Source organism: Capsicum annuum, chromosome 8 (assembly GCF_002878395.1).
Source record: "Capsicum annuum cultivar UCD-10X-F1 chromosome 8, UCD10Xv1.1, whole genome shotgun sequence".
In the NCBI taxonomy this organism is placed as follows: domain Eukaryota; kingdom Viridiplantae; phylum Streptophyta; class Magnoliopsida; order Solanales; family Solanaceae; genus Capsicum; species Capsicum annuum.
This window is the reverse complement of record NC_061118.1, coordinates 113416172-113441071: the sequence shown is the minus strand read 5'-3', so window position 1 is coordinate 113441071 and position 24900 is coordinate 113416172.

Genomic DNA, 24900 nt, shown 5'->3' with positions numbered 1-24900 from the left:
CAATTGGAGCCAGTCGACCCAATTTATTTCTCTTTTTTAGCCATTTGACCCAATTTATAACAATTAGAGTCAGTCAACCACATGCAGTCTCTATACCCAATAGATACTTTATACCACATTGATATACTTTTATACTTTATTGATACACTTTTTAAAAAAGAAAAAGGGGATCCCTATACCCAATTGATACTCTTTTATACCACATTGCTACACTTTTATAATAGAGAAGGAAAATATATGCATGCATATGCGGTGTTCATACACCAAATTGATACTCGTTTATACTAGATTGATACTCTTTTATACCACATTGATACAATATATATACCATATAAATACACCTTTTACAAAGGAAATCTGTGCAAGCATATACAGTAGCTATACCAAATTAATATAGTACATATAGCACAATGATACACCTTTTCAAATGGATAGATAGAAATTTGTGCATGTTTTTGTGTGCATATAGCACATATAATACATTCATACACCTCTATATTTTATTATTATTGGAACTAAAATTGAAGTTAAAGCCATTATTTTGTATCAATTTTGAATAAATTTATAATGAAAAAAAATATAGCAAGTTAATTGAATGCAGATTGTTGGATATTTTATACAAAATTTGTAGAATGAGAAAGGTAAATTGGAGTATTGGAAAAGGTAAAGGTATGGAGGTTTAAGAGTTCTAATAGAAAGAAAATTATGAATGAAAAGGAAAGAAAGGAAGGAAGACGACATGCTCGATATCAATCATCTAAAGAAAAATCTTGCCTTGAACGTTGGAAAAAGTACTTGAAACCTGGGATTAAGAAGGGATTTTTAACCCCAGATGAACAAAATCTTGTTATCACTCTTCAGGCAAAGTAAGGCAACAAGTGGAAGAAGATTGTTGCCCAAGTTCTTGAATGTACTGCTAAAAGACTAGGTAAGTCGTGGGAAGTTTTCAAGGAGAAACAGCTTAAGCAACGTCAAGAATAAATTGAGTCACTGGCGATTTCCGCCATTTCTGGTGGTGATGGGTCACCGAAATGAGCTGTTTCCGATAAGTACGATCAAATATTAGAGATTTTTGCTGAGAAATACTGGGTCTTCTAATCAATTTAAGAAACAAAAAGAGAGGTTAGTGGTGGTATTTCACCGAACTTTGAGTTTCAGAAATGGAAATGGTACACGGCTTATACTGAAAAGGAAAAATTACCCGGATTAGCCATTATTGGGTTTTTATTACCACTTAAAGTCCAATTTTTAATTAATTACAATTCATAGCACTTTTTTTTGCCTATTAACTATTCCTAATTATAATTCATAGTTTTTCTCGTGTATTTTCTCTCTTTTTCTATTTTCTATTATTCTCTTCTTTTTTTCTTTTTCAATTTTTTTTCTTCCATTTTTCTTTTCATTTTTTAGTTGCTTTCTCTTTATTTTTTATTTTTTCACTTTTTTTTTTATTTTTGTAGCCTTACAATTACACGCTAGTACAATCATAATTGTAGCCTAAATCATATTTTCTTTCTATTTTTTCATCTTTTTCTATATTTCTTTTTTTTTTTGCAGTCCTTTTTTTTTACAAGGTTTAATCTAAGAATCATGGACTTATTATTGATATTTTGAGACGAAATGAATTTAACAAAAATCGAACTTGAGAAGTGTGCTTGTGTGGCCTTTTTTTCATTTTCTTTGATTTTTTTCCTTCTTTTTTATTTTTTGGTCATTTTTCTCCTTTTTTATTTTTTTATTTTTTTCGTTTGTTGTTGTATTTTATATTTTTTTATGTCATACTATGTATTTTAAATAAATTTATTATTTATAGTTGAATAGTTTAGTTGTTAATATGTATAATTTATCATTCGTATTTTTGTATATAAATAAGTATATTGATTAATTGTATTTGCTTGAGACTAAAATACATAAATATGCAATTTATTTTTCAATGCAAATATATCATTGTGTTTCGTATTTCAAATTTATCATTTATATTTGTATATAAACAAATATCATTTTGTATGCATATGGTTCAAGTTGTATAAACATGTGTCATTGATACAGATGTAACATTTGTATTTGCATAATTGATTATTTTTATTTTTCTTATGATGCAAATTGTATCAACAAATGTAAATACGAGTCTTCATAGAAAGAAAAATTACAATTTTTTTCTAATGTTTAAAGATACAAATGATGTTGTCAACTACAAATTCACATACAAACAAATCAAACTACAAATACAAATATAATATACGATCAACTTATAAATATAAATATAAAATAATTCTGTAAAAATACAAATACATCAACGAAAATAGAATACAAATTGTACATAGTCACGGCTAAGTACAATATGCAATAAACTTACAAATAAAAATAAAAAATAATTCTTTAAAAATAAAAAGACATCGACGAAAATAGAATACAAATACAAATATAATCTAACTATGCAAGCACAATAAAACCACAGTAAAAATATAATACAATATAATATACACTCAATTATAAAATACAAATATAAAATAATTTTAAAATATAAGTGCGAATTATATAAAATATAAATGATGGTGCGAACTAACATATACAAATATAAGTGTGAATTATAAAATACAAATATAATGCAAACTACAAAATACACATACTAACGTGAACTTTAAAATACAAATTAAAATGCAGTTGTATCAACGAATACAAAAATATAAATGACAGTGTGACTACAAATATGATAAATAGTTATGGTATTTACGTTATCATCCATGACCTGTGCTCGAGTAGTCATATTTTTTAAAAATATAAAATAGAACAAAAAAGTGATAAAGAAAATAAGTAGAAAAAAATTTAAAAAAAAAAAAGAAGAAATAGAAATGGAAGTTAGAGATAGAAGAGAGAGAAAAAAGAAAAAGAAAAAAATAAAAATTGGAAAAAATAGAAAAAGAAGAAGAAAAAATGAGGAAAACACGATAAAAGAAAAAATATAAGAAAATAAAAAAGAAAAAAATGATAGTGTTTTTGGCGAGACTAAATAACTAGTGTATTTATGTTTTTATGAATACAGACCACTAAGTAAAAGTGAATACAGCAGCTGTGAATCGAATACAGCGTCTAAATAGGGATTGTATTCATATTTTATATGGCTACATACTATCTATAAAACTGAATACAACGGGCGTAAATCGAATACAGCGGCTATAAATAGTAATTATGTAAAATATGGCTATGAAAGGTGGGTTTTATAGCAAAATGTTGTTATTTTTGAAAGATCCCCAACTGAAAATGGCTATTTACCGAGTATTTAGTTGTGGGTGTTATTTTTGTGGTATTAGTTTAGTTTTAGGTGCTATTTTTGTCCTTTCCTCAAATATTTAACACATAAATCAACCATTACATTAGGGAGTCAATCATTAAGGCATCATTAAGTGGTATCGTTATTCCGACTATAGCTTGCAAGCGAATGTCATTAAGCCATCACTTGGGGAATTCTTGTACCCCAGACTCCATTATTAAAATCAACTTGGGGATTCCTTGTACCACACAAGGTTTTCAAAATCACTCACTTGGGGGAATCCTTGTACGCCACAAGGTTTTCAAGGTCATTCTTATTCGTTAGCCATTTATGCAATGCATTAATTTTAAATAAGTAGACCAAACAAAATGATTAATCACATTCTAAAATCAATTATGCAAGTGGGTTGAAGTTCTTACCAATTTCAATACTAAAATCCAACTATTTGGGAAATCCTTGTACCCCTAATTCATTGTTCACAAATTTGCGAAATTCTTATAACCATAAATTCATTTACCATTCTCATGCACCCCAATGAGTGTAGAAACTAACAATTCAATGCATAATAAATCAATAGTAATCATGGGAAAAACATTCAAATAATTTATATCCAAAACTCTCAACTCATAATTCAAACCCCAATATTAAAACCATATGAATAATAAACCAATTTCATGCTATTGAGAAAATTCAAGTGTAAAGAGAGAGATACATGTCTTAGACACACAAGAATTTGGAAGCAATTTGGAACTTCCAACTCGAAAGATGAACGTACAATGAAATCCTTAAGCTTTTCTTGAGTTTTTGTATTTGAGAGAGAAATAATAGTTTTTGCTTCTTGAAAACTGATGGAAATAGGCTCATATGATGTTTAAAGGTCATACATTGGTGAAAAGACCTCATTACCCCTCATCATAAGGGAAATAAAACAAAACAGCGTGACTTTTACATAGCAGCGGGGCACGGTCTTATCGCGGAGGCTAACCTCTATGCCATGTTGCTTATTGCAGAGATTATCCTTTGTGACATGGTGTTATTATGGAGTCACACTACCTCTGTGCCACGTCAAAATCGTGAAGGCTAACCTCCGTGGTACGCCAAAATATTGAGGTTCATTGCCTCGAAACTCCAAAATAACCCCGAACCTCTATCAAAATTTTTGAAACTCACCCAGAATACCCTTTTAACATACCTAAGCACACCTCAGGTCAAAACTCGATGTTTCAAACACGGGAAGGTCCAAAATAAAATGGATGAAATTTTTAAGGAAGATACATTAACCCCCTCCTTATGATCATTCGTCCTCGAATGATGAGTTAGGACACTTATAGCATGAGAAACAACAAGAATACACCAAAATCAAATGACAAACTCAAAAAGTAACAAGAGAAAAATGAAACTCATACCTTAAGCAATTCAATCTGACACGCAGAACAAGAAAGGGTACTTAGTTTTCATATCCTTTCAGTTTTCTAAGTAGCTTCTTCCACCTTTTGGTGCCTCCATAGAACCTTCACCGAAGTCAAAACCTTAGTCGTCAAATGACGGACTTGCCTATCCAAGATCACAATAGAGACTTCCTCATAAGATAAGGAGTCCGAAATACCCAAAATTTCCAAAGGAACATTGAAGGAAGGATCACCAACACACTTCTTCAACATCAAAACATGAAAGAATAGATGAATGGAACCCAAACTAGACGGAAAATCCAATTCATAGGTCATAGTACCCACTCCCTTCAAAACAAAATACGGACTTACATAATAGGAGTTGAGCTTCCCCTTCTTTCCAAATTACATTACTTCCTTCATAGGGGACACCTTTAAGAACACCTAATCACCAACATCAAATTCCAACTCTCTTTGCCTCCTGCCACATTGGACTTTTGGCGACTTTAGGCAGTCTTAAGACTATCCAAAATCACCTTAACCTTCTTCATAGCTTGATGAACCTAGTCAAGACCAAACAACCTAGCCTCACCAACTTTGAACCACCCAATAGGAGATCTACACCTCTCATCATACAAAGCCTCAAATGGAGCCATGGCAATACTAAAGTGATAGTTGTTGTTATAAGCGAATTCGATGAGAGGCAAATGATCAACCAAACTACCCTAAAGTAGCTGATAACATCCAAGCTATACCTCCTCTCAAAAGATGATACAGTCGCCGTCAAATATAGTAATCCAACAAAGGTTGGGGTCAAATCCCAAGAGAATACATGGACTCGTGGATTTCAAATATTGTAATCATAGGAAAAATTAGAAAAGTAAATGGATGGATTTGAATATAAATATCGCATAAGGAGTAAATATCAACTTTGGTTGTGATCAGTATTGCTGAACACTAGGATTGTGTTTCCCCTAGCTTCTGAACTCCATAGGCTTATCATGCTTTGTTGAACCAACCTATAACTTACATGCAGAACCGATAAGCTATGTGTCATCTACAGTCTTTTGGATGAGTAGATAGATTTCACCTTTTACCTTTTGAGTCTCAAGATATCGCATTATTAACCCTTATCTTGATAACAGTTAAACATTACCTTTTAAGTCTCTCGTTATTAGAGAAAATCTAACCATCTTACTAAGATAAACCCTAGAAGCGTGGATCGATAGTTAAACTCTAAATTACTATTGTCTTTATCTTTTTCTAGCCACTACCCGTCTTTTGGAGTAAGTAGCAATAATCGAGGTGGGATCCTAATATTGGCCACCCATTAAGAAAACTATTATATTGAAGATAAAGTAATACATGCATGGGTATCAGTTCAGAACAACAATAGCACTTTCCCTACTTCGTCAATCCATTAGGGTTTTCACAACCCTAGCTATGGGTTTCTAGCCGCTCATGCTTGTAAAGAAATCAACAACATTCATAATCGAAAGCATAGATAAAATCATAATAATAAGAAGTAGAAACCCATAACCGTAACTGGATTAATTAACCAAAGTCAATACAAGAGAATATGGAGATTAAACTCGAATCTCAAAATCAAAATATCTTTATGAGTATCAAAAGTGTGTTACTCCTACTAAAAAAAACATAAAGGGTATTTATAGTACCTGAGGAAACTCTAAAACCAAAGTCCGTACGAATTAGAAGAAAACAGGGTCGGTGGCCACATATAATTTGCACTTGCGCCCTGACCCTGGCGCTGGTAGTACCTGTAGTCACCAAGGTGAGCACAGGTATAGGTAACAGTACCAGATGACAAAAATCTTATAGGTCAGCTCTCAGGATTTTGGACTTCTGGCACTTTCTTTGCCTACTTTCGGTTTACATGTTGACTTAGTAAGTGTCGGGAGTTATTTTTTCAGCTCTTCTTTAATTCTTGAACATGCTTTGATCATGAACAAACCAGAAAGTGTCCCGAACACCCATAATTGCTCCAAAAAGTAGACAAAAACACCTTTTTCATATTTTTCATGAACTTAGAATCAAAAACATAATTTTCGGCAAAACATACCCAAAACAAATCATATCTAAAAAACAACCTTAGAAACTTGCATATTTTCCTCATTTTAAGCATCAAAAGTACTATATTTCTATAGCACATCAGCACCCTCAACTTAGAATGTTTGCATGTCCTCAGGCAACAAAACATAATAAAAACAAAAACAACACTTAACTAGGAAAATCTAAGTTATTCAAGGCAGGCAGTCAATATTTTAAAGCTCAAAACATAACACCTCCTCCAATCTTATTTCTTAAAACCAACTTTGTATGAATATGAAGCACAACAATGAGACAAAATGGGATCAAGGTATGGAAATTACATTAGCAACAGACAACTACTCAGATATACAAGAACACTACCCAAAAAAAGCAAGTAGTTAGCAATATGACTCAAGTTCCCTCATAGCAAGGAAGTCCTACTCACTCATATGAAATAATTCATGTCAATTCAGGGATGGCCAAGAGACACTCACACTTAGAAGAGAAATTTCAATCAATACATGTCAAATACCATAGACTTTTCCTTATTTATTACATTCACCCCTACTTACTCAGTATATTCCAGAAGTACTGATCCACATATATGTCTATGAGATATATTATCTCATAATTTAGGTACCATTTACAGCCTACGCATCATAATCAAACAGTTATAGCTTCCATCCAAGAGGTGATGAGTTCTCCTATTTCGGGGACACCAGTCAGATTTAGTCCATGTACTATATTGAATTTCTTTTATCTTTCCATATGTATTGATTAGTGGTAGTTGGAGGAATGTCCCAGCTACCTATAGTTAGTATAGTAGAGGCTTTATAGATGTCAGTCAGAGTCAGTTCTGTAATTTAAGTTCTTTTCCCATTTTATCAGATTGTAAATTTTTATCAGTTACATACTTATTCAGATTTCATTATGATTATAATTCCGCATAGCAGAACTAGCTATTTAATATATTTTAAATCAGTTGATCAAGTATCATGCAAGTTCATGGGTTAGCTTAGGGTCACTTGTGGTTTCAAGCATCGTGTTACGACTAGGGGGCAGTCTTGGGTCATGACAAACTTGATATTAGAGAACAAGGTTAAAGTGTCCTATGGTGTATATTAAGTTGAGTCTAGTAGTCTTGCAGAATGATATGGAGACGTTTGTACTTTTTTTAGAGGCTACAGAGAATTTAAGAAATGTTTCCCTTTTTTTATACCTCAAATCATGCAGTAGAAGTGTCCTCTAAGAAATTTATACAGATTCTCATCTTGCTCCATTCATGTAACCTCTGGCTTATTTTTAAGGTAATAGAAACAGTGAATCTTAAGTCCTTACAGATAGAGTTTACTCAGACATTCCCACAGGCAGTTATGAGATTATATGTAGGCTTAAAATTACCCCATCAGTTCTTTTATATTCCAAATCATGAAAGTATTTCAATCATATTCATGAAAATCGTGCACTAATCCAAGGTTAGAGGTGATTTTAAGTTCCTTCTCAAAATCCTATGATAGTATATGATCTATAGTTAGAGGCATGAATCCAAAAGTTTAGCAATAATAAAGTGAGTATAATGTTTATCTAGATTCAGTATATTTTGTATCCATGGGGCTATTTGTATGAAAGGTGAATCAGTAGGCTTGAAACAGTGTATGCAAGAATTTAAGTTAAGTATGATGGTGTGGATGTGATGGTGTGGATGTGCTTAGATTTTACCCATGAGTTGCTAAGTTTAAATGAGGCTATTAATGTAGTATGTGATGTTCTAACAATCTAAGTTATGGGCTATAGAAAGTTAAGAGTTATATATCAGAAGTAAGTACTAGCAGTGGGTTTTACACTTTCAAGTGTAATCTTTCAGGGATAGTTTTGTATTTATATGTATTGTTATATCATGTGCTCTAGAGTATAGTGGTTGTTGTTCAGTTAAAGTTTAAAAAGGGTCCTACAGAATTAGAATTATAGCTTAAATCTAAGGGAGAGATGATAGAATAAGTAACCAAGTCAGGCTCTCAGATTTTAGTAGTGATGCCAATGTATTTTAGAACACCAGTAGGGGAGGAAGATGCCCGACCCATTCTTATATCAGTGTAAAGTTTTTAGTCCTCACAATATCTACTTATGACTTATATGTCAGCTTTTTGATCATAGTCATGTCCGTGTACATCATAGAGAATCATATGCGCTTTCAGTTCCTAGTATAAGGAGTTCCAGTTTGCTCAGCAGTACGAATCATATTCAATGAATTTATGAACTTCGAACTCAGGTTATGTATCTCATGACTCATTTACTTATGTTTTACAGTAATCTCAATCCCGAAACTCATGCTACACTCTTAATGACCAATGAAATTCAGATTTTGTCATGTATGTTCTCAGATTACATCTCTTTGATGAATCCATGATGATGATATTCTATTTCTCAGGCCTCTATTAAGTGTTAAAGTTATGCATAGTATCCGTTCATATTTCAGGTCCTTATGGTTTAACCTTTTAGTGAGCCCTCCTTATGAAATAATAGTGGCTATGAGTAATTGTTTAGATGGGAGAGAGTAAGTGTTTTATGTTGGGGGGAAATGAGTTCTTGTTTTATGCAAGTCAATAAGTTTGAAGGATTATTGAGGTAGATCTTTAAATATATGTCATGATTAGATAAGAATTCTATATGTGTTTTATTAGGGATAGTGCAGGAAAGTTATTATTGATAGAGGTATTAGAGAGTATGAGAAAGATGTTTTTATGGGTGTTTATTTAGAAGTTCATATATGGTTATGAATATAGGCTTGAATGTCGTGTTTGGATATATGTGGATAAATACATTGGACGTTAGTGAATTCCTAGTAACAGATTAAATTTAGTTGTTGCGGTGGTAAGAGAAATTATTCCTGAGATAAGGATTTGAGAAAATGTAAGGGGTATTGAATTCATGGTTCAGACTAGTATTGCAGTGTTAAGTGTGCACTTTGTAGATTTAATGAGGCTTAAAAATTATGAGAGAATTCAGTTCAGCTCAGACTTCAGTAGATAGAGTCATTAGTGCACAGGTGAAGATTTTAAGTAGCCTCAAGAGAAGTGCAATATTAAAGTAGAATGTATAGTGGAGGTAGTATTTTATTCAGATGATTCCTAATATTCTTTTCTCCCTGATGTTAGTAGAACTTCATAGAAAGAGCATTGAAGAAATACTCCACTTGAGTATAAGTTTTCAACATAATTCAGTCTATACAGCCAACAATTCAATTTAGCAGTTAGACAGACAAGTTCCTATGGTTTTCTATATTTCCTATTCATAAGGTAATTCATTCACGTTCATGCAAGTTGTAAATTCAGTTCAGTCAATGCATCAAGTCTACCATTAAGATATTTATTCATGATTCAGTTCACAAGTTTTCAGCGCATTATTTCAGTTTACAAGTATTCCAGCTCAGATAGTGTAATGTCCTTTGTACGACTTTGGTCTCATTATCTCATGATTTATGCTTACATCGCATCAGCTATCACTTTAAAATTCTATATGTATGATTGTATCATGAATATTTGAAGTTTGTTCTAATTTATCATCATGAATCAGCTCTATATATTCAGTAAAGTCGAGTCATCTCAGGAATCAGTTTCACGATAAAGTTATAATGCTTCAGCTCAGCTATACCCTTCATTACCAAACATATCATGTGTAGATTTTTCCATACTCATAAGACTTCAACAAGTTCCTATCCATCATTCGAGGATGAATGATTCCAAGGGGGAGATAATGTAACATCCCGTATTTTCAGACTAGATTTTGAAATGTTGTTCTTACGTGTGTAAACTATAATCCCATTATTTACTTTTGAATTCATGTGTCATAATCTTTATCCTAGTGTGTAAAGTTCTTTTGAAGTGAAAAATATTCATGGGAATCTCTTAGATCAAAGTTGAGCTAGGAGCCTTTGATTCAACCAAGTTTCGTATTCGATTCTACAAGGGTATACTTTGAACGTGTAAAAGTTTTGATATATGAAAATTTTGCATCTCAAGACCCACCAACTTATAGATAATTGAGTCAAATTTCAAACGATACTAATTTCTCCTTAATCCGATACCCAAGCAAAAATTTATGGCATTTTTGTAAGAGGCAGTAAGGGCAGGTGATATGCCTGCGCCGCCCGAGTTAGCCGCCGGGATAAAAGGGAGTCGCCTGAGTTGGTCCGTCAGGATAAAGGGGGATCCACCCGGGGCTCTATTCCTTTACTATTTCATCTTCTTAAGGGTCAAGGTGTACTTTGGTCATTTCCCCTCAACCCTAAATGTCCATAAGATGATTTATAGCATCCAAAAGTGCATTATTTGCCTATCTTCCTCAAAATTTCTCACGTAAAACCCTTCCCTTTCCCCCATGAATAAAGTTCAAGCTTTTTCTCTTAAGAAAATAAGGATTCAAGCTTCAATTTCAAGAAATATTCAAGAATCCATCTAATTAAGGTATGTGGGAGTTCATCCATGGGTCCTCTTTCACCCATGGAGGCCAAGCACCCTTTTTGGTTTTAAATTATGAGTTTTACATGTTTAAGTTGAACTCTCTCCATGAATCTCTTATTAATTAAATTTCAAGTTATGATTATAAGTGCTTGAGAGTGGAATGAGTCATATCATGTTTTCAATGTTGTAATTCCCATGTCATGCTCAGTTGATTCAGGATAAATCTCCAAGTTATGATTCTTTCCATGAAATCCTATTATTTCCTTATGTTTAAGATATTCTCATATATAAGCTTCTGATTTTCACATGTTTGATGAAAGTCCCATGGTCGAGTCTTTGAACCATAATCACTTAATACAGTATTTCAAGTTTCATATTGTATTTTATACTCATTCAGTGCTAGTGGGTTATGAACACCCGATACCTATAAGATTTACATAAATTTAGCCTTTCGGGTACTCAGACAGTTAATCCATGAATCTTATCAATATACATAAATAATCATATTCATGATAAGCATTACCAGTCTATATGTTAATAATTACCCTGGAATTCGTATGTAATGTTATTTTCAGAATACCATGACCTGAGCTTATCAGTTATCATTTATCAGTGCATGCACCACTTATCAATTCAGTGTCTTTCAGTTGGAAGTAGGATTTAGCACCGAACGAACTTAAGGATTGGGGCTCACCTGCCAGTAGAGGATGTGACCCTTAGTAGCAATCCTCGAGTTCCAGAACTACATAGCCAGCATAGATTAGAGATGTCTACCTTCCAGTTGAGGGTTGAAAAAGTGTTTACCTTCTAGTTGAGGATTACACCTATCTTATTAGAGCACCTGCCACTTGAGGGTGAATCATTAGTCCTTCGACACACCAGTTTAGTGAATCCACACAGCCAGTGTTGGTACCCGTGGCACGATACAGACACCCTTTCAACTGGGTTACAGGTTGGACCCTGATTAGCTCAGATTGGGGTATGTCGGTTATATGATAACATCCACAGTCTCAGTATAGTATTTAGTGTATTTTTAGTAGCTTCTAGAGTCATTAGTTCCTAGCTCAGTTAGTGTAATATTCTTTGTTCGACTTTGGTCTCGTTATCTCATGATCCATGCTTACATCACACCAGTTATCACTTTATAGTTCTATATGTATGATTGTATCATGAACATTTTAAGTGTGTTCTAATCTATCATCATAAATCATCTCCTTACAGTTAGTAAAGTCAGGTCATCTCAGGAATTAGTTTCACGATAAAGTTACAATGCTTTAGCTTAGCTATATCCTTCAGTACCAAACATATCATGTGTACATTTTTGGGCTAAACTTTGAAGTGTTATTCTTACGTATGTAAACTGTAATCCCATGATTTAATTTCGAATTCATGTGTCATTATCTTTATCCTAGTGTCTGAAGTGCTTTTGAGGTGAAAAATATTCACAGGAATCACTTAGATCAAAGTTGAGCAAGAGTCTTTGATTCGTCCAAGTTTGGTATTTGATTCTATAAGGATCTACTTTGAAAGTGTATAACTTTTGATATGAAATATTTAAAGCTCAAGACCCACCAAATTATATATAATTGAGTCAGCTTTCCAACGATTCCAGTTTTGCCTTAATCTAATACCCGAGCAAAATGTTATGCCTTTTTCCGTGAGAGGCAGTATGGGCAAGCGATATGCCCGCGCTACCTGAGTTAGTCCGCTGGGATAAAGGGGCCGTTGATTGGGTTAGTCTGCTGGGATAAAGGGGGCACTTCCCAGAGGTCTATTTCTTCACTATTTCATCTTCTTAGGAGTCAAGAGGTACTTTGGTCCTTTTCCCTCAACCCCAAACGTCCAAAGGATGATTTATAGCATCCAAAAGGGCATTATTTGCCCATATTCTTCAAAATTTCTCACGTAAAAACCCTCTTCTTTACCCTATGAACAAATTTCAAGCTTTTACTCTCAAGAACACAAGTATTCAAGCTTTAATTTCAAGAATTATTCAAGAATCTATCTAATTAAGGTATGTGGGAGTTCATCCATGGGTCCCCTTTCACTCATGGAGCCCAAGAACTCTTTTTGATTTTAAATTATGAGTTTTACATGTTTAATTTGAACTATCTCCATGAATCTCTTATTAAATCAATTTCAAGCTATGATTATAAGTTCTTTCATGTGGAATGAGTCATATCATATTTTGAATGTTGTAATTCCCATGTTATGTTTAGTTGATTCAGGATAAATCCCAAAGTTATGATTCTTGCCATGAAATCCTATTGTTTCCTCATGTTTAAGATATTCTCATGTATAAGTTTGTGATTTACATATATTTGATGAAATGCCCATGTTTAGGTCTTTGAACCATAATCACTTAATACAGTATGTCCAGTTTGATATCTTATTTTATACTCATTTAGTGCTGGTGGGTTATGAACACCCGATACCTATGTGATTTACATAAATTTAGCCTTTCATGTACTTAGAAAATTAATCCATAAATCTTATCAGTATACTCAAATAATGATATTCATGATGAGCATTATCAGTCTATATGTTAATAATTACCTTAGAATTCGTATGCATTGTTATTTTTCGAATACCATGACCTAAGTTTATCAGTTATCAATTTTCAGTTCATGCACTAGTTAACATTTCAGTGTCTTTTAATTGGAAATAGGATTTAGCATCGAGCAAACCCAGGAATAGGGGCTCACCTTCCAGTAGAGGGTGTGATCCTTAATAGTATTCCCTGAGTTATAGAACTACATAGCCACCGTATGTTAGAGATGTCTACCTGCTAGTTGACGGTTGACAAAGTGTTTACCTGCCATTTGTGGGTGACACATATCTCATTAGAGCACCTTCCAATTGAGGGTGACTCATTAGTCCTTTGGGACACCAGCTTAGTGGATCCACACAGTCAGATTGGTATTCGTGGCACGATACTGACACCCCTCCAACTTGGGTTACAGGTTGGACCTTGATTCGCTTAGATTGAGGCATGTCAGTTTTATGATACCTCCCACAGTCTCAGTACAATATTTAGTATATTCTCAGTTCAGGTTTGCTTGACCAAGTGTACGGACTTTCAGTTATACAGTTTACAGTCTTTCATATTTCAGACTTATCTTAGATTTTAGACATATTTTAGATTATAGATTTATGCTTGGTCTTGCATTCTCAGATATTTCAGTTTTCATGCATTTATGCTCAATTATCTCATATTGGTCATTTAGTCCTTACCTCATTTGCACAGTATAACACGGTTTCTATCTAGTTATTTAAATTAAGTACAATTTAGTTTTTCATGTTTAGTATCCATACAGGATTCTCAGTACAATTTTTACAGTATGTTCAGCTTTACATGAGATTTACATACACTACTCCAGTTTTACCATATTCCAGCTTCAATTCTACTTATCCTACCATAGTAAAGATTTTTAGAAACTAAGTGTAGTGATTCACTAGCTTATCAGATTTTGTTTGTTAATAATATTTTAAGATGTATCATCTTTCAGTTTATTTTAGTCTCTTGGTGAGTCTACTTGCACTTAGAATGTATATTTTAATATTATGTATGAAATCAGTCTTAGTTATTGCATTCACCCCCACTTAGTCAGTATATTCAAGAAGTACTGATCCACATATATGTTTAGGTGCTACATTATCTCATAATGTTGGTACCATTTATAGCCTACACATCATAATTAGATAGTTCCAGATTCTAGCCAACAGGTGATGAGTTGAGCCAGCTTTTCCAGATCGGACCGTATTCATCTTAGAGTACTAGTCAAGCTCATCACTAGGTGTAGCATTTTTTGTTTCCTATTTTGGGGAATCCAGTCAGATTTAGTTCATGTACTGTGTTGTATTTATTTTGATTTTCCATATTTATTGATTAGTAGTTATTGGAGGCATGGCCCAGCTACCTATAGTTAGTATAGTAGAGGCTTCATAGATGTCAGTCAGAGTCAGTCTTGTAATTTGAGTTCTTTTCTCAGTTTTATCAGATTGTAAATTTTTATCATTTATATACTTATTCAGCTTTCATTATGAATATGTTTCCACATAGCATAACTAGCTATTTAATATATTCTAAATCATTTTCTCAAGTATCGTGTCAGTTCATGGGTTAGCTTGAGATCACTTGTGGTTCCAAGCACCGTATTACGACTAGAGGGTAGTCTCGGGTCGTGACATATATCCATAAGCAAATTCCATGGTAGTGGCAGTGCACTACGAGAAGATGCACCCACAACTAGCTTGGCAAACCTCTGCCTATCCACAAACACCATCTCCATTGAATCATGGGTGGCCCTTTCAGGGCTTAGTCATATGGCCTGTCTGGATTTTGTAGGTCCCCCTCTCAGCCTCTCTTGGTCCCAACTATGGGGACCACCACATCATCCTTCACGAATAAATCAAAGTGTGTGGCACCACACAAAGGTGATGGCTGAATAATTAGGTATACAACTAGAGAGATGGCTAATATATGGTTCTCAATAATAGCACACACCTTTGATCGTAAGATATCCATCTCCTCCCTTATATGTCCTAGCTCTAGTTTATTAATACCTAAAAATTAGTCTACCACACGTCTCTCATCAATATCTGGTGTATTTGGTACACTGGCCTCTCAGTAACATCCTCATCAATAGTGTCTATTACAGACACCACTTGCATATCATCTGGTTGTTGCACTGTCATACACACATCAAACACTACTTGCTCATTATTTAGTTTGAAGGTGATTTCCTCTAAGTCCATATCAATCAATACCCTACTAGTGGATAAAAAGGGTTTACCCAATATAATGGGGGCTTGAAAATTCACCTCACAATCAAGAACCATAAAATCAGAGGGGAACAAAGAGGATGCCACCCTTACTTGTATGTCACATAAGACACCCATCGATTTTTTCATAGATGAGTCAGCCATCAACAGCTTTATGGATGTAGGTTTGAGTTCCCCCCTTCTCAACAGCTTGTACACAACTAGTGGCATCACATTTCCTCTTGATCCCAAGTCGCATAAAGCCTATTTGACATTGAAAGGCCTAATAGAACACAGATTGGTGACTACTCAGGGATCCTCCTTCTTTTATACTAATGGTAAGAAAGGGGTGGCACTATAAGGGTTTACATGATATTTGGGCTCAATGACCCAATTCTCTCCACTATCATACTCAAAATTATCATCACCCCATATCGACTTCTCAGACTCTACCTCGGGTGTCTTATTGATCTCAGTGTTATAAATGTTCAACTCCTCAATAATAGGTACAGGGGGATCATCAGTAGTGGCACCACAATTAGTGGTGATATCTTGAAAATAACTTATAGCTGATGGACTCTGAAATTTTTTACTTGGAAGAGTAATAGGTTGTTTCTATTGGATCATAGTAGATATTTTCGTGAACTGGTGCTCCAATGCTTGATAGCAGTGGCATGAGACTCCACCTTCTGGGTCAACCCTAAAATATCAGCCTTAATCTCCTTAATGTTGTTCTCTTGATTTTTTAACCCTTAACCAGTTTGATTAGGATCTCTTCCATTCTTGATTTCGTATCTCGTCTTCCAGGCGGAATGTACCTATCTTCTTTCAACTTAGAATCATCTCTTTGTATCCTGTCTCTACCAATACTACAATCTCTCTATATATATCATAGTAGTTCTAACCTTGGTTTCCTTTCCCTTGGGCTCAAAAACCCTCCAACTGACGATCTGAATATATAGCCTCCTCTACTAGTGCAGACTCATAAGCTCTGAAAGCTACACCCTGTGCTTCTACTGCATGAAGTTTTTCAAAATTCATGGTTACAAACTTCTTTTCCAACACACCAATATCAGTCTTTAATAGCACAATATCTTATGCTATATAATTATCAGCTACTCTAGGTCATATGCTATCAAAGGATTTTGAGAAGGGATCTGAAAGCACATCTGACTTCAACTCAAATTTGGGGCTTTAAACTACGGTGTAGTTGCGAAATTAATTGCCTGAGAGGCAATTAAATATTTTTCCCTCAACTCAATCATTCATAGCATGATTTGGGGCATAATTTAGGTAATTATTGGCCTTCTTCTCTAACTTTTTTCTCAAGAAAACCCTCTCCTTTCCCCAAGAACAAATTCAATTCCTTTCTCTCCAAGAAATCAAGAATTCAAGTTCCCAAATTCAGGAACCTTAAGAAAGCATCAGGATTGGTGTTCCTCTTTCAAATTAAAGGTTTAAGATATGTGGGAGTTGGTCCATTGTTCCCCTTTCACCCATGGAGCCCAAAAAGCTTTTCTTTAATTAAAGATATGAACTATCCCTTTTGTTTATGAAGCATCGTATGTTCAAGATGAATATAAATCATGATTTCCTTAGTAATTTGACTAAATTCATGTCCAAGGATGCTTCATGAATAGTTAGGTAACCTCATGCTTTAAGTTTTGATTCCCATGACGTATCCAATTGAATTTTATGTTATAATATCTAATTATGAACTTTGCCATGACTACAAGTGTTTCTAAGTGTATTAATCTATTCATGCTTTGAGTTGCAAGTTTCCATGTCCTATTTCATTGATTTCATGTTAAATCCCCAACTTATGAATTTAGTTATGCACTCATGTTGTTTTCACATGTCTATCATATTCCCATGTTCAAGTTCATGACTCTCATGTGTTTGATGAAATGTCTAAATGTTGGATTTTAAGAAATGATCCCCAATTGTAGTTTTTAAATCTTTATAAGTCATCATTGTTATTTCCATTCAGTGTCGTGGTTTATCAACATCCAATAGCTAATTGTTTATGTAATTTTAGTATCTTCAAAAAAAATTTAGATAAACCATAAGCATTGTCATTCAGTCAGTTATTATAAATAGTTGTTTGTTCTATTAAGCTTAGTTCAATCCAGTAATCAATGTCAGTTCAGATGGGAGTAGGATTTAGCATCGAGCGAACCTAGGGATGGTGGTTCACCCACCAGCTAAGACTGGATCCTTAGAAGCAGTCTCTAAGTTCCAGAACTACGTAACCAGCATAGGATTATAAGATGTCACTGCCATTTTAGGACTGACATTCTCTTAGGGGTCACCCTCTAGTTTTGGACTGACACCTTAGTCCTTCAGGACACAAGTTGAGTAGATCCACATAGCCATGTGATAGTACCCATGGCACAGTACTGACAACTTTCCAATTGGGGTTACAGGTTGGACCTCAATTAGCTCAGATTGGGGCATGTCAATTATCAAATACCTCCCACAGTCTCAGTGCAGTATTCTGTCTAGAATTTAGTTTCGATTTGATTAACCAAAGCATATAGATTACCAGTCATCCAGTTATCAGATTTTAGTATTTTAGTTTATAGATTATTTCAGAAATGTATATACATACTTGATCTAGCATTCTCAGATATCACAGTTTTCATGCATTCATGCTCAAAATATTTTTATATTCAAACCCTTGAGTTATATCAGTTTCCACCCCATAGTTTCAGACCCAGTATTCATACATTACCCATGTTTTACTATTTTTCAGCTTCAGTTCTACTTATATTATAAAAGTATAGTTTTATGAAACTAAGTGTAGTGATTCACCAGCTTATAAGATTTATTTGTTATACATATTTTAAGATACTTCAGCTTTTAGTTTATTTCAGCCTCTTGGTGAGTCTACTTACACTTAGCATGCAGGATTTAAGATTACGTATGAAATTAGTTTTACTTATTGCATTCACCCCCCCTTACTCAGTACATTCAAGAAGTACTGATCCATATACACGTCTATGTGGCTACATTGTTTCATAATGTAGGTACCAGTTGTATCCTACATATCATGATCAGATAGTTGCAGATTCCATCTGGTAGGTGATGAGTTCTCCTACTTTGGGGACTTCAGTCAGATTTTGCTCTTGTAATTTACTTTATTAATCATATGTATTGATTAGTGGTAGCTGGATTCATGTCCCAACTATCAATAGTCAGTATAGTAGAGGCTTCATAGATGTCAGTCAGAGTCAGTCTTGTAATTTCAGTTCTCTCTTCAGTTTTATCAGATTGTAAACTATATCAGTTTATATTTTTCCTAGATTTTGTCATGATTATATTCCTACACAGCAGAACAAGCTATTTAATTTATTTTAAATCAGTTTCTCAATAGTATGTCAAGTCATGGGTTAGCATGGGATCACTTGTGGTTCCAAGAACTGTGTTATGACTAGGGGGTAGTCTTGTATCGTGACAGATACAGCATCCAAAGATGGTTAGCACATTGAGCGCTAAAATGTAACTAGAGATAATGGATAAAGTAATGTCATGATCAATAATCTAAAATATGTCCAAAAATCCAAATGAACACAAGCATATGCATATACATATATATAACATGTCGGGGTAGGAAACAAGGCTTAGCATGCAATTTAAAAACCTTAGCTTGGATTGTGTAGCTTGATTAACCTAAAATAACCCACCCGCTATATGGGTCCAGCGGTCACCCTCTAGTCGGTCTCTAGTGCGTGTTAGCTGCACAAACTAGAGATATCATAGAAGGTTGGGAATTCTCGTACCTTATGCCATCCATGGAACAAATCTATATAGTATGACATAAGTACACGATCATCTGTACAAAACCTCACATCGGCAAACGTGAGTTTCCAGTATCATTTCTTTGGGACTCACACCTTCTGCCCAATTCAAATATTTAACACATAACCCAACCATTATATTAAGCAGTCAATCATTAAGGCGTCATTAAATGGTATCATCATACCGACTATAGCTTGCAATCGAATGTCATTAAGCCATTATTTAGGGAATCTTGTACCCCAGACTCCATTATTAAAATCAACTTGAGGGATTCCTTGTACCCCCACAAGGTTTTCAAAATCATTCAATAGAGGGAATATTTGTACACTACAAGGTTTTCAAGGCCTTTCTAATTCGTTATCCATTTATACAATGTATTAATTTTAAAGAAGTAGACCAAACCAAATGATTATCATATTCTAAAAATAATTATGCAAGTGGGTTAGGGTTCTTACCAATTTCTATAGCAAAATCCTATTATTTGGGGAATCCTTGAACCCCTAATTACATTGTTCACAAGTTTGGGAAATCCTTGTACCCCTAAATTTATTCACCATTTTCATGCACCCCAATGAGTGTACAAACCAACAATTCAATGCATAATAAATCAATAGTAATCAAGGGTAAAACATTCAAACAATTTATATCCAAAACCCTCAACCCATAATTCAAAACCCAACATCAAAACCATATGAATAATAAACCAATATCATGCCATTGAGAAAATCCAAGTGTAAGGAGAGAGATAAATGCCTTAGACATATAAGAATTTGGAAGCAATTTGAAACTTGGAACCTAGAAGATGAACGTACAATGAAACCCTTAAGTTTTTCTTGAGTTTTTGTGTTTAAGAGTGAAATAATAGCTTTTTCTCCTTGAAAGCTGATGAAAATAGGCTCACATAATGTTTAAAGGCCATACATTAGTGGAAATACCCCTCGTCCTAAGAGAAATAAAATAAAACAGCATGACTTTTACATAACAATGTGGCACGGCCTTATCCTGAAGGCTAACATCCGTGCCATGTTGCTTATCGCGGAGATTATCCTCTGTGATATGGCATTCTTGTGGAGGCACACTACCTCTGTGCCACATCAAAATTAAGGAGGCTAACCCCCGTGGTACACCAAAAATGCAGAGGCTCACTGCCTCGAAACTCCTATATGACCCCGAACCTCTTTCAAAAATTTTAAAACTCACCCGAATTACCCTTTTAACATCCCTAAGCACATTTCAGGTCAAAAATCGATGTTTCGAACACAGAAAGGTCGAAAATAAAATAGATGGAATTTTTAAGGGTGTTACATCATCTTATTTTAATTAATCATCAATACATTAATAATTTATTTCCTATGCGCCTCCCAAATATTGTATGATTTAAATATATGAATAACACAACTCTTATCAGCAATCGAGCATCCCCTTAGATGTAAAAAATATACTCCCTCTGTCCCATTTTAGTTTGGCATACTCTATCTTACACGGTGATTATAAAATTATAAATTGACTGATGAATTTTATCATTTTACCTTTTTCCCATATTAATGATATTTATTGAACCTAGAAATTGACAATGAAATTATAATTGCTCATTTTTAATAGATACTATTAATTGTAGAAATAAAATGAGAAAAAGTTAATTAATTTTGTCCTAATTTAGTAAGGGATCAACTAATATGAAATATTTATTTTTAGTAAGACGACTAACTAAGACGGGACGGGGGGAGTACATCCATCTAAAATGCTCTCTATTTTGATAAAAATGTAGAGTTCTGAGAATAAAAATAACTCTTCATAAAAATGAAGTGCTTTTAGAATTAGAAAATAAATATAATGACTAAATTTCTCTTTAATTAACTAAACCTTTTTATTTTCAAAATTTTACATTACATTTTTAAGTTTTTGTACTTAATCAAATAATGTATGCATATAATTTATTTTTTATATACATTCATTCTCAATTAACACTACTCTAAATTAGTTTCGATAAAAGTGGAGATAAGGAGTAATTAGAGGTAAACATGTTGAGATGTCAGCAAATTTTAGATTAAATATCAATAAATATATGTAAGAGTGTAATATTGGCCCGTAAATGGACCCTTCATTATCATCCAGTATTATTAGAAAAATTTGTACACAATCTACCGACACGTAAAATGCAGGAATAGACCCATATTGGGGTAGCTTTCAAATTTTATACCCAAATAAAAAAATTTATTGAAAATAGCCTTTAGCTATTAAGTAAAACTTTTTCGAATAAAATTACCCCTACTATCATATTCACCTCTTTATTAGCTTTTAATACATTTCCTTCCAAAGCAAAACAATCGACACTCATCTTCAAATTCCCAGCCGAAAGGTTTATTCCAGTCAACCGTAGAAGGTAAGAACTTCATCATCAAAATTCTCTAATTTTTTGATATGGTTGCAATAAATTTTAGCTCGTTATATAATTAGCATATTGATTTGATTTTTGGGGTGGTTGGGTGAATTTTACCGTATTATGTGTAAAAAAATCCAGACTTAATTTGCACCAAACTTATGCATTATTGAAGAACACATTTAATTTGCAGCAATTTTAGCTAATTGATGCATCACAGTAAATTTTAGCTCATTATATAATTAGCATATTGATTTGAGAGAAGCTTAATAACTCTTAAACTAGAGAAAAGAAGCAAAGGAACAAGTTATGCCTATGGGCAAGAGTTGACACTAGCCTGGTCTATAACGATTTAGAAGATGATCTACAAATCTTGCCCGAGAGGCAAAATTTAATCCATGAAATGAACAAGTTATACCCCATGGGCAGGCGTTGACACTATCTTAGTCTGTAATAATTTGGTAGATGATCCATACTCTTTTCCAAGAGGCAAGACTTTTAGATCACAAAAGAACTTATGCCCCATCAGCAAGAGTTGACACTGTGTGTCTATAATGATTGGGCAGATGATCTATAACTCTTGCCATAGAGGCAAGACTTAGACACCAAATGAACAAGTTATCTTTCATGGTCAAGACTTGACACTAACTTAGTCTTTAATGATTTGATAAAAAATATAACTATTTCCAAAGGGATAAGATTTTAGACCCGAAAAGTGCAACTTATGTCCAATGGGAAAGATTTAACACTAGCATAGGCAGATGATCTATAACTCTTGTCCTAGAAGAAAGACTTAAGAGACCAAAGGAACAAGTTATGCTTCGTGGTCAATAGTTGACACTGACTTAGTCTTTAATGATAAAGTAGGTGATCTATAACTATTTCCCAAGAGGTAAAACTTTTAGACCCCAAAAGAACAAGTTGTATCCCATGGGCAAGATTTGACACTAGCATAGTGTGTAATAATTTGAAAGATGATCAAAAACTCTTTCCCTAGAGGCAAGACATAGACACCAAAGGAACAAGTTCATAGGAAAAATTTAAAATTGCCTTAGTCTTTAATGATATAGTAAATGATCTATAACTCTTGCCCCATGGGCAAGAATAGACATTACCTTAGTTTTTAGCTTGACTATTTTTTAGCTTATAAATACGTATTTTCGATCACAAAAGAATAAGTTGTGCCCCATGGGCAAGATTTGACACTAGCATAGTATGTAATAATTTTGCAGATGATCTATAACTCTTGCCCTAGAGGCAAGACTTATACACCAACAAAACAAGTGCATAGGCAAGATTTGACACTGCCTAAGTCTTTATTGATTTAGTAAATGATCTATAAAACTTGCCCCATGGGCAAGAATTGACACTGCCTTAGTGTTTACCTTAACTATTTTTAGATTATAAATACATCTTTTAGATCAAAAAAGAACAAGTTGTGCCCCATGGGCAAGATTTGACACTAGCATAGTCTGTAATGATTTGGAAGATGATCAATAACTCTTGCCCTAGAGGCAAGACTTAGACACCAAAAAAACAAGTGCATGGTCAAGAGTTGAAACTAACTTAGTCCTTAATGATTTGATAGATGATCTATAACTCTTACCCAAGAGGAAAAACTTTTAGATTAAAAAAGATCAAGTTATGCCCCATAGGCAAGAGTTGACACTGTATTAGTTTTTAATGATTTGGCAGATGATCTTTAACTCTTTTCCTAGAGGCAAGACTTAGACACCAAAGGAACGAGTTATGCTACATGGGCAATAGTTGACACTGCCTTACTCTTTAATGAATTTACTTATTAAAGATGTATATTCTAAATTAAACTGTTACTAAGCTTTTGTTGTTTCATTTTTTATTAGGTTTATGCTCGCAATGGACGAAAAAGAAATAAGTATTGAGCAATATAATATAGGGAAATCAATTGAAATTATTGATAGAAATAATTAGCTAGTGGTTATTAAATCAATGTTCGAGATTCAAATAGCTGAAGAAATAGGGCATCCATCCGAGATTAAGAGGGTACGAAAAAAAAAGGATAATCGATATCGAAACTAGTTTCCAAAGACACAATGCCTCTCTGAATGAGGTAAAACTCAAGTCAATTTTCCTTGACAAAGAAAATATGGTGAAGTGGATGTCACATATTGCAATTACACACAACATCCAGTTTAAGGTTATCAAATCAGGCACAATAAGATATTCGCTGAGATATTTGGATGACAACTATGTGTGGTAGTTTTATACCTTGAAGATTGTCGAATCTTTGCTCCTTCTAGTTACAAAATATGAAAATGCTCACAGTTGCCAGTTGATTTTATAATGTTCGACCATAGGAATGCGACATTGAAGGTCATATGTGACTACATACAAGAGCTTGTGTGTGACTCTAGTAATGTAATCACACCAAACTTTGTGGTAGATGAAATGAGAAGGATATACGAAATAATCATATCCTACAACAAAGGATAGAGAGAAATACAACATGTCTATATAGTGATAAGAGGAACACCTGAAGAGAACTACAACAAGTTGCCATCGTATCTTCACATGATGAAAGAAAACAACCTGGGAACGTACACAAATATCAAGACGGATGATAAGAACAGGTACAAATGTTATATTGTTGAAATTGAAAAGTTTTTGCCTAAGAGGCAAAAGGTTATTCCTTAATTGCACTTCTTATATTATTAACATATATGCAACTATTACCTCATGAAAAAGCTTAGATTAGAAAATTCCTATACTGATTATAAACATCAAATGCAAAATGTTACTAATGTACTT